Genomic DNA, 12,140 nt, shown 5'->3' with positions numbered 1-12,140 from the left:
GAAAAGTTCTGATGAGTATGAAAAGGGGAATAGCTAGTTTTGCTTTCTAATGAGGTTTCTTTTCTTGTACTGATAAGACTGCTAAGGAAATCTTTGAATATGCCTTTTATATTTTGTTAAGGAGTTCAATATAATGTGGTTACCAGTGATTCATTGAAATTACATTCTTTTTGGAGGAAACAGAACATTCCTTTTGACCTGCCTACATTATTTGCAAGTATTGATTCGCTCAAAGCCTTTAACTACAGAGCTATGAGAAAAATTGCTCTTTTGCTTTGAACCGGGACTTTTTCTCTCACAGGAACAAAGAAACAAAAAATGTTTAAAAGTATTTTGATGGGCAGAACATTTCATTATAAAATTTAGTGTTTTCTTTAAAAGGAATATTTTTAAGAGGAGCAATCTGACATAAAAATGGAAACATTTTAATTTGGGGTAATGTCAAAGCAAAATATTAATATGTTTTGATTTTCTAATTGGTTTTACTCACCTTTTTCCTTTTTACCCTAAAATGAACTTATGTGGCTTAATAGTTTGCATTTCATTTGATTTTTTTTTTTTATAAGAAATAATTTGTCTTGCTGTCCTGCTATTAAGATAGGACATGTCATTGTCTTTCAGCTAGACTAGAGGGTTTAAAAACACGTTGTTTACTCTGTATTAACACTTACTAAGTTCTTTCAGGGAAGTCACCAATTTGATGATTAACTTCAAATGACTACCGTTGTTTTCAATAATTTTCTCAAATATTTAAGCTGCTAGTTTAATGTCTTTGCTAGATCAAGGAACAGAGTTTCTTTCTGTGCTTCCAAGGCTGTTCTCAACAGATGGAAGGCATTACTGTCCTTTCCGAGAACTTAAATTGCACATGATTTTATTTGTCTCTTTAGAAACATAATAACCCTTTTTTTCTTGAGTTATCTCCTTTTCTAACTAAAAAATTATAGTCTTTTTAATTACTCTGTGTATGCTATAATGCGCCTCCCTGGCCTATTTCTGTTTTTCTGTCTTTTTGAGATGATGTAATCATCTCTGAATGCAGTACATGGGAGAGGAGAAAATCGCAGTCTATGTTAACAATGTTGCCAAAATTAGAGCTTCTTGGAAGGTATATGTAAAACACATTTATACTGGTATTACAATTCTTTATGCAAAATAAAGTTCACAGATTACCTAATTTAATCTTTTCATTTGCATAATTTTCAAAAATAACTATTTTTGCTATGTCCTGATTGCAGAAAGAGTGGCCAAGTTGTATCTCTCTCGATGGCGCTTATTCTTTGGTGGATAAGTTACAAAAAGATTACCCCTTCAATGCTACATGCAAATATCTGTATGAATGTGTTCCATTGAACATCAGTCCACTTTCAGATTTGGAGAAGAGAATAAGCAAATGTATCACTGAACTAGAGACACATGCTGAAAAAATATTTTCATTACAATGTGGACCAGCATATCTAGAGGAACATCTTACTGCCCGTGAACAGAGTAACCAACAGACGTTGGCCCAGATAAGTGTTTACAGCTTTTCCTCAGTTTGCAAGTGTGAAGTGTCAAGTTCATAATTCCAAAAAAATCTAATAAGCTAAGTCCCAATTCTGCCTGGGTTTTAGGAACATTTTGTTTCAGGCCTAAACAAAGTGCAGGCAAAACCATGTTGTTCTCCACAGATCTTGGTGCTATAAAGGAAAGATGAGACATGTAGAAAGGCCAAAATGGTGATTCTTAAGCCTTCCAGTCATTCCAGTGAGGCAGTAGGACTATACAGTGTGCTAAGTTTTGTGCACATACACATCTAGGTGTAGTTCTAGTTATACAAAAAGTCTTTTCCAGATTAGAGCTTTTAATCAATAAAATCATCAATCCAGGCTCTATTTCTAGCTAAACCTTGCTAGTATTTTTAAGACAGTGCTACTGAGCAAGTTGGCGCAGAGGAAGTTCTGACTCAGACAAGTGAGATGGGGAAAGCAAAGCTATATTAAATATTTTTAGTTCTTTTTAGGGATTAGACCAGAAAGACCAAGTTTTCAAGTTTTTTCCCTGGATCCAGAAGTGCGATTACACCTATCTCTGCATGTTTGTTGGGGGGGAGGGGGAAAAAACCAACTTGAAAAAGTACTTTTTTTTCTTTATATCTCCAAATATATTTTGTAGTTACCTAAAGTCTCAATTTTAGACTGTTGCTCCTTATCTGAAGTATATTCACAGTTCATAGTATGAATTGTCTTAGCTGAAAATATTGTTTACATTATTGTGTGAAATAACATTAATTACGAATTAAGTATTTAAACATTTTTCAGGTTGCCAGATGCATTGTTGAGGAGTCAAAGGCTAGAAATGTAGAGGTGAGCTTTTTTACGCTACATGTAAAAAAGTACACAGCATTCTGTCTTATGAATATGCTTTGAATTGGAAGTCAAAGAAATACCTCTGATACCAAACCAAGAGAAAGAAAAGTTTTGAGATTCACCCATTCAAGAGCCTGTCAATTTTTCTGAGACTACATGAATTTAAATATATTGGACAATGGAAATTCCAAATACAGTGTAAATACGATGATTAGTTTTATTCATTTGGCATATTATGGTTAAATCTTTGGACACTAGTGTCTGGGCCTTTACCATGTGCTAGATGAGGGACTTGAAGGAGAACAAATGTGTCTCTGGTAGTTTGGAATGTCTTGATCCTGGTATTTCTTGGATGTTGGTTAGACTTCAGGCATAATCAGGCATGAACAGGTTCTTTATTTGAAATAGTAATGTGAATACTAACAAAACTGGGTCCTAAATTAGTAATAGCCCATTGAGTTAATATGTTAAGTGATTCAAATTTTTTTACATAAGGCCATATCATATTTGTAATTTGGCTTATTGAAGCTCAATTAAAGTTTCTATTGAAGAAGATATTGAGATATGCAAAACCAGAAAATCCTTTGTTAGATTCTTTTGAGACATATCAGAAATTCAGCATGGGTTTAGTAATTTTCTGATAGAAAAGAAATTTTTGAGAAAGAAGAAACTCACAAGAAACAAACCTCATCAAAGACTGAAGTGGTCATTTCAGGTAGTTTGACAGACTCTTAAGGGTAACACAAGAAAGCGACTGCTAAAGACAGTATTTTTAGAAAATGGGGTCACCAGCAAGTGAACACCTCTATTGTAGAATATTTTTTTAAATTTTACTTTAGAAAAAAATTGGTTATATGTTTGAAACAGGATTTTCTCATTGGAGCAGCTGTTTAACACAAAGGGAACATAATAATTAGCTTTAATTACTAAATATTTTTCTTTTCTTTTTAGAGCTATAACTACCCTGGTTTCAAGGTAAAACAACTTTCAGAATTACCAAGACATTTGGAAGCTCTAAAACTTTGGGACTTAGTTGTAAAAGCCCAGCATTTCCAAGTACATACTCTTTCTTTCAGTATCCTGAACAGAAGCTGCTGATAAAGAGTATTGAAAATATTTGGACACATTTACCTTTGTGTTCCATTTTCATACTCCTTTTAGTATCACTGTTAGCATTTCTTGAAGCTACAAAATTGACAAATCTAGTGGTCATTTATTATTAGGAGCCATTATTGTTGAAGGATTCTTTTTGCTGCCCTGTCCTTGTGTCCCAGAGTTGACCAATAATTAAAGTACTGAAATAAATAATGTTAAACTAGTATTAAACTTGAAAAGATTTTCGAAAGTGAGGTAAACCCAGAATTAGAATGTAGAATATGTAATTTTATTGCAGTCCCCTTTGGCATATATGTTACACATAATCTTAAATTACATGATAATTTTTTTTTTTAGTGTATCATTGAGTACACAGACCTGACAATGCTCAGGGTGTGATTTATGCAGGGAGGTGATTGTAACATCTGATTTGCTTCAGGAATTGTAGGATCAGTAAAGCAGGAGTTTGCAGCAAGTATGTAAAACACTTGAATGCTATTAGGCAACTGAATTTCAGATTAATTTCTTCTCTGGGTGATCATTCACTTTTACTCCACAGCTGGTGGGCATGAACCTCAAGGTTGTGAAACTGATCTTGTAGCAGCAGTGTCAGACAGGGCCTCACAACATACCGAAGTACATACTCATGCTTCCCACCTGAAGGTGTAAAAAGTGAAGACATTCCTTATTTCTTTCATATGACCAACAGCAGCAAAAAGCAGCTGGTCACTATAAGGGCTTCAGTGCGCACTGTTAATGCTAGTTCACAGCTCTTTTTTTGACAGCTAAGGCAAGATTTGATGTGCTAATTCCCCCAGTGTGCATGCACCCATCTTTTACATGACTGATGTGGGGTACTAATTATATGTAAAGATAAAGCTTTTGCACCTGCCCCTTGATTGAATTAGCCACAAAAATTGAAAATGACAATGTAGAGTATTATTGCAACCCTAATCTTTCTGTTTTCATTTTTTACTCTCTTCAGTGAGAATAAAGTATGGCTCTTAATACTTTAGTTACTTTAGTAGCAGACAAATGAGAAGTCATAATCTTTCCTTGCAAATTGAGTATTTTAAGTAACAGTTGAAAAAACAGGGCTGATTTAGAGCTATGTCTTTGCTCTCTTTGTGATCTGCTTCAGGCAGTGATCCCTGTTCCTGTGGCCAGTTAGTTGACTGGTAGGTCAGGGTAGCTTTCTCCTTGAGGAAGTCAGTTTGGGGCAGAGTCAGAATTCACGGCACTGTGAAAGGCCAACATACAGTACGTTAGATTTTTTTTATAACTTCCGCTGGAAGTGGAAATGTGTAAGCTTTCATTAGTATTTATTTTTAAAATGTAAATGCTTAATGTAACAAGGTACAGATTAGATAAGCGTACATACCTAGAGTATAAATTAGACCATAAGGAAAAAATAATTTATTTTATGAACAAATTTGAATTCTCGCTATAGAAACATTTTAAAGATTTGATACGTAGCTGTCCAAAATTACTTCCTTTATCCTGTAGGATCAGTAGGATTGCACTGGTACAGAAATATATATAAACAAGAGGAACAGATTCCTAATAGTCATGTGATCATAGTTATCACCAACATAAAACAATCATTAATTTGTTACTGGTATCAGATACTCTGAAATCCTGACTTTTGATCCATTTTGGATATTAAGTTGTTATTATTAAAATAAAAATTATTTTTACGACTTTTTTGCAAATTAACCTGCGTTAAATAGTATTACATGAATTTCACAATCTATGTTAAAATAGTTACTAACTGATCAGACTGAAGAATACTCTAAATGTTATGTCACTTACACACTGCATTTTTCTGAATTAATTTTGACTGCTTCAGATTTATAAATGAAGGAAACTGTTAATTCTGTCATTTGTCCAAGTCCAAATACTGTCAAGCTGATAAAAACAAGTTGTACAGAGTGAAGGATAGGTTTAATCACATTGTTGAGCAGCCTTGACAAAGTCTATGTCAAATAGTCCTGTTGATAGTACTTGCTGCAAAACACATGTGTGCATGAATGTAATATTTTTAAGAAAAAGTGTTTAAATACAAACAGAAGCATGCTTGTTGAAGTTGACAGTGAAATATCAATATACAGAAGTAATCACTAGTCCTACAAAGTATAAAATGTCATAATTTTTTTGCATAAAACCTAATGTCTTGGCACTCAAAGAATGGCTGTAGACCTTACTGCTTGCACTGGATAAAAATCTTATGTGAGTTTATAATCTACAGCTATTCCTGTTAGAGGCATTTGTAATATGCTGCCAGAACCTGATGTAGCTTTCTGAAATGCCACATCTGTGTTTTAAAAAAAAAACTTTGGAGGACTGATTTTAAAATTTTGTTTATTTGTGCTTAAATGTATGCAAATGTACCCAGATAAGCAAGACGCACGGAGTATGGAAACCCTGTTAGCACTTCGGCACACAGTTCTGGCACAGTTTAGAATCAATGTTTGCCTCCTAATGTAAAAGGAAATAAGGTAACCCCGTGTCTTCATCTGCTTTGTTGTTGCAGTTATTTACAATATTTCTGTTCTTACATACTTTTAAATTATGTAATAAATTTAATGCAGCAAGTGTGACTTGCTGTCTTACTAATTTTGTATACTTTCATTTTCGTGTTTTAAACTTTAGATGTTTAGACTTTTAGTCTTAGGTTTACTGAAAATTTAAAAAAAAAAAACAACAGTAAAAAATTGAGAGAGTTGCAGGTATCTGGCAAATCCAGATCAGTCCCCGTATTTTGACAACCTGATGTTGAGGTACCCAAAGAAACTGCTTTTGTTCTTCTCGGTAAAAGCTAAGCATTTCCCCTGCAAGTTTTTTTCAGTATTTCTGCAAACTGAAAGAAGTTCCTATTTGCTTGTGGATTGTGTTCCAAATGAAAATCCTTGTACTTTTTACCTTTGTCTAGTTTTGGTTTGTTTTGTGGTTTTAGAATTTTTTAAATGTCTGCATTCAGTGTAATGAATATTTTATTGTTGTTTTGACAGAAAAATGCTCTCAAAGTTTGGAGAAGTTTGTTTCTCTCAAAATCATCTATTGCAGTGTTTCAGGATTCTTTTTGGTGGTGATTTCTCTGAAAGTTTAAGGTATAAGATAATTTGAAGCATTCTTAGATCTGTTATTATCAAACAAATAAGCTGCACATTCTGCAAGTACAAAAATGCAAGTGTTTTGATTAAGCTCGACTGCATCAAGTGTAGGCCCAAGACTAACTTTTCACATGACTTTAAAGAGCAGTAGTTGAACACATGAAGAACTAATTTAGTTACCAGGTTTGTCATTTATCATCATCACCATCATTTATCAGCAGTCCTGGTCAACCGGGGAGGTCCCAGATGACTGGAAGTTAGCAAATGTGACGTGCCTATACAAGAAGCGTCGGAAGGAGGATCCGGGGACCTACAGGCCTGTCAGCCTGACCTCAGTGCCGGGGAAGGTCATGGAGCAGGTCATCTTGAGTGCCATTACGCAGCACGTGTGGGACAACCGGGGGATCAGGCCCAGTCAGCATGGGTTTATGAAAGGGAGGTCCTGATTCACTAACCTGGTCTCCTTCTGTGACAAGGTGACCCGCTTAGTGGATGAGGGGAAGGCTGTGAATGTTGTCTGCTTGGACTTTAGTAAGGCCTTTGACACTGTCTCCCACAGCATTCTCCTGGAGAAGCTGGCTGTTCATGGCTTGGATAAGTGCACTCTGCGCTGGGTTAAAAACTGGCTGGACAGCTGAGCCCAGAGAGTGGTGGGGAATGGAGTCAAATCCAGTTGGTGGCCGGTCACGAGTGGTGTTCCCCAGGGCTCAGTGTTGGGGCCGGTCCTGTTCAATATCTTTATCGATGATCTGGATGAGGGGATTGAGTGCACCCTCAGTAAGTTTGCAGGTGACACCAAGCTGGGTGGAAGTGTCGATCTGCTGGAGGGTAGGAAGGCCCTACAGAGGGACCTGGACAGGCTGGATCGTTGGGCCGGGGCCAACTGTATGAGATTCAACAAGGCTCAGTGTCGGGTCCTGCACTTGGGTCACAACAACCCCATGCAATGCTACGGGCTGGGGGAGGAGTGGCTGGAGAGCTGCCCCGTGGAAAAGGACCTGGGGGTGTTGGTTGACAGCCACCTGAACATGAGCTAGCAGTGTGCCCAGGTGGCCAAGAAGGCCGATGGCATCCTGGCTTGTATCAGGAATAGTGTGGCCAGCAGGACCAGGGAGGTGATAGTGCCCCTGTACTCGGCACTGGTGAGGCCGCACCTCGAGTACTGTGTTCAGTTTTGGGCCCCTCACTACAAGAAGGACATCGAGGTGCTGAAGCGTGCCCAGAGAAGGGCAATGAAGCTGGTGAAGGGTCTAGAGCACAAGTCTTACGAGGAGTGGCTGAGGGAGCTGGGGTTGTTTAGTTTGGAGAGGAGGAGGCTGAGGGAAGACCTTATTGCTCTCTACAACTACCTGAAAGGAGGCTGTAGCGAGGTGGGGGTCGGTCTCTTCCCCTAGTAACAAGTGATAGGACGAGAGGAAACGGCCTCAAGCTGCGCCAGGGGAGGTTTAGGTTGGATATTAGGAAAAAGTTCTTCACTGAAAAGGTAGTCAGGCACTGGAACAGGCTGCCCAGGGAAGTGGTTGAGTCTCCATCCCTGGAGGTATTTAAAAGATGGGTAGACATGGTGCTTATGGACATGGTTTAGTGGTGGACTTGGCAATGCTGGGTTAACGTTTGGACTTGATGATCTTAAGGGTCTTTTCCAACCTTAACGATTCTATGATTCTATGATTTATACCATGGAGCTTAAAATAAACCTTTAGATCAAATTGACTGTTTATTTTACTTTGCTTACTTTGTATAATGGTGCTAGGATTTATAAAATGTATGAGTTTGTAATATTTAGGTTAAGAACATAAATCAAAAGTGTATGGATTCTGTTACCTCAGGTGATCACTATGTTCTTTATTAAGAAGAGAAGGAAAATATTCATGTGGCAGGAGACTGATTATGTACACTGGCTTTGGTTCAGTACAGCACTTAGATTCCATCTTAATTGTTGGCTGATAGATTTAACATATGCTTCAAATAATGCGTGTTCTTAAGTGCTATTCTGAATCAGAAACTACTGCAATATACTAAAAAAAATATGTTAATACATTTAGAAGAACAACATATTGGAGTAAGAGGTGGAACTCATTTAAGAATATGTGTTTTGGTGGTATTCCTTTGTGTTGTCAATGCCTCACATCATAAGATAGATAAACATGAGTTTTAATAATGTCATGCATCAGTATATTAGCACACAACTATATCTGATTTATGCTGATTGATACCTTTTTCCTGATTTTTTTCCCCTTTGAAGCCTAACCAAGAAGATCAAGACCACTTGTTTGACAAAATTGCAGATTTTGTGGCACATTTTCTTCTTGTTCCCAGGGATGCTAAAGATGATGGTTTTTTTCAGGTAACAGTACAATTAGCAGTTTCAGTGATATATGGGTAGATGCTGTATTTCAGCTCATAGAAGTATTAACATGTCAGATAAACTGATTCACATGTCTCCAGGTTGGCAGCATTTGGCTCTAAAAGGGAGCTGGAAGCACATGCATTTAAGTACCAGACACATGCATTTAAGTACCAGAGAGAAAACAATCAGAAATGGTGAGAAAAAGCTAGAAATGATCATAGGCAATCAGAAGTGAATTTTTTTTGGCTTGTATAATGCGTGAATAGCAAAATCTAATGATAATATAAAAGATGTGATTTTTTTAAAATGTCTTGGTTTTCATTAAATATAATGATTAGTTAAATATTAACAAAGAATACCTTATTCTGCATCCCAATTTTAACCCTAAGTGACTTGTTCAAAGTACGTAATTTGTTGAAATCCGTATCTTCCAATTCAGGCTTAACTGGACTTATACACTGATTAAGCAAATTTTTGAGAAGTGAATTTCCCTATTGTTGATACAGTTGCCTAATGTTTCACACAAATAATAAAAGGTTGTACTATTTTTTTAGCAGAATGGCTTTGCAATTACTACAGTTCACTTGAATATTTTTACATTAACTAAAACAAATTGTAATAATAGATCTCTTCTGTAGTCTTTTTAGATACAGTGTTAATCTTGTTTTGGCAGGTATATCCTGATTGTTTGTCACAAGTCATTTATGTCACTTTCTATGAAGCGTTTCCTGAATTTATTAATTTTTTTGATGATGATTTTAAGGATGGATTGGTAGACTTAATTTTTCAGTGGATATCAGGTACTGGTAGGTTTTTTCCTTCTCCCTGATGCCTGTTTTGTCTACACCACCATGTCTGCATTTCAGTAAGAATCTATTGCTTTTTCCCTTAGTAATGATATACATACATAGAAAATTCAGTACTAGGAATACTATTGTCAAAGCTGGCTTTCTCTGCTCGGTAATAGTAATGATGATGATGACGACATCTTAATTCTCATTGTTGCTATATAAATATGGATAGTTTAAAACACTGGCCTGGAAAGGAGACAAAGAATCTGAGCTGACTATCCATGGCATTATTTCTCTTTAAGGAAAAATAAAACTGGATCTGACATTTCAGAAGTTTTTTGGCAAAAGCATGTCAAACAATGTAGCCTGTTTTAATTGTTAAACTGTGCTGTCTAGATCTGTCCTGACAAACCTGTTTAGTATCCCACAGCTGACACAGTGGAGGCATACTGCATTCTAATTTTTTATTTGTGTAGCAAGATTAGCTGGACTGGACCTCCCAGTGTTCAGTAATGATAAAGTCTTACTGCAAATATGAGACATTTCTGACAACCTGCCTGCGTTTCTGTCTTTCTATCATGACACATGTTAGATCCAGTTTTGGAACTGTTCCTCCGTAAGATGAGTGAGGATGAAGCTAGATTGGCATTTTTCAGTTGGATTTAATGATATATTTTTCCCCATTAAATTAAGCTCTGATGTCACTCGGTGTTTAAAAGCCTCAAAGTTTGAGTGGATGGGAACTGATAATCTCTTTAGAGTTGGTATCAGGATGATACTGAAAAGAAAGTATTGTATTTTTAAGGTTATGTATAGGCTCTAATCCAGTCCAGTCATCGCCTTATTGCAGTGACTCTGTTCTGTAGTAGCTCTTTTAGCTGTAAAAGTACTTAACTATTGCAGAATTAGCCAGCAAGGATATAATCATACCCAGAGACACAACTTATAATTGAACTGATGAATGCAGATTTAATTTCACTGGTTTCTTTGTGATACTGTATAGGAGAAGTATTCTGGAAGAATCTATGGTAAGCACATAAATGCAGCCAGGAAGAAAGCCTTAAAATTCAAGCCCTAAGCAAAACTGTACTAATTCCTGGAAAAGCTGCTGAACATAGTGAGGATTTTTTTTTTTGTTGTTGAAACAGAGGACTAGGAGATCTTCCCCAGTAACTATTTGTAGGTGGCCTTGAAGGTATCTCTATAAAAACAGTCACTTTGTAGAAATATTCTTAAAAGATTCAGACTGTACCTGTCCTAGAAGTTTCTAGTGGAAGTAGTATCATATTACCATTAAATATCTGCATGTTTTAACAGTAACAGTTTATGGTTTTTAGATTGTATATGTCACTTAATATCCATTCCAAAACTTAGATTTAGAGCAGATTTCTATCTTTAGTGCTCATTTATTTAGATTTCATGACAATGTGGGTTTCATTATCTTGTATGTTGCAGCTGATGGACAAATACAATAGAAATATGTTCTTGAAGTAGATATAAAATACAGAAATATTTTCTCAAAACCTTTCTCTGTGTCAGTCACTGTTTGTTGGACAGAATTTTCTTTTTAGTTACAGACAGAGAAAATTGTGTGTAGAAAAAGATCACCCTGAAAGATTTAATTTAGAGAAGGTTTACATACTTCAAAGTTATATATGCACCAAACTCCAAATGGGCCTTTAACTTGGAAGAGCTGGGTAAACCCACAGTATACTCCGTAATGTGTAACAACTATAAATAGATAATGGATAGAATTAACTGAAATTTAGTCAGACCAGAAAAAAATCCCAAGAAACTAGGAGACCACTGTATGGCATAGATTCTGTATCTGCGTGAAACTTACGGTGTGGGAGCTGTGCAAAATTCTACTGGAATGAATGTTGAAAACCACTGAATAAAGTAAATTATGTATTGCTGCCAGAATAATTCACAACCTCAAGAAAACATATGCAAATGTATTAAATTACCAGAATTGGAACAACCACAAAGTAAGGATATTCACTCATGTGCAAAACCAAGCAGAAGCAGACGGGAAATAGCAAAAACTGTCCTGGTTGACTTTAAGTATATGAATATAATTATTTCAGTTAACAGGCTTGGATCCCAAGCCTGAAGTTGACCATGGGCATAAAAGTTTGCACATTGGAAACAGGAAAGAAAGCAATTTTAATTTCATTTGGGAAGATTCATAAGGTGATTTTCAAAATTAGCATAAACATTTTTCTAAATTAAATTTTTGATTTTCAGGTCTAAAACCAGGGAAATGTGTATGGAAGAAATGGAATCTTGAAAGCTTTAAGGCTGCCACAGTAAATCATACCAATAGAGATGCTACTGCTAGCATACAAGCTAGCGCATCTGCCAGTTCTACAGCAGCCAGTAAGTCTTGCAAATATTTTTAAACACATAATGCACATCACTTTATGCATTTTGGAATGAAACT

Source organism: Nipponia nippon, unplaced genomic scaffold, assembly GCF_047370975.1.
Source record: "Nipponia nippon isolate SJK-2023a ecotype South Korea unplaced genomic scaffold, ASM4737097v1 scaffold_9, whole genome shotgun sequence".
Classification (NCBI taxonomy): domain Eukaryota; kingdom Metazoa; phylum Chordata; class Aves; order Pelecaniformes; family Threskiornithidae; genus Nipponia; species Nipponia nippon.
Note: the sequence above shows the minus strand (reverse complement) of the source record.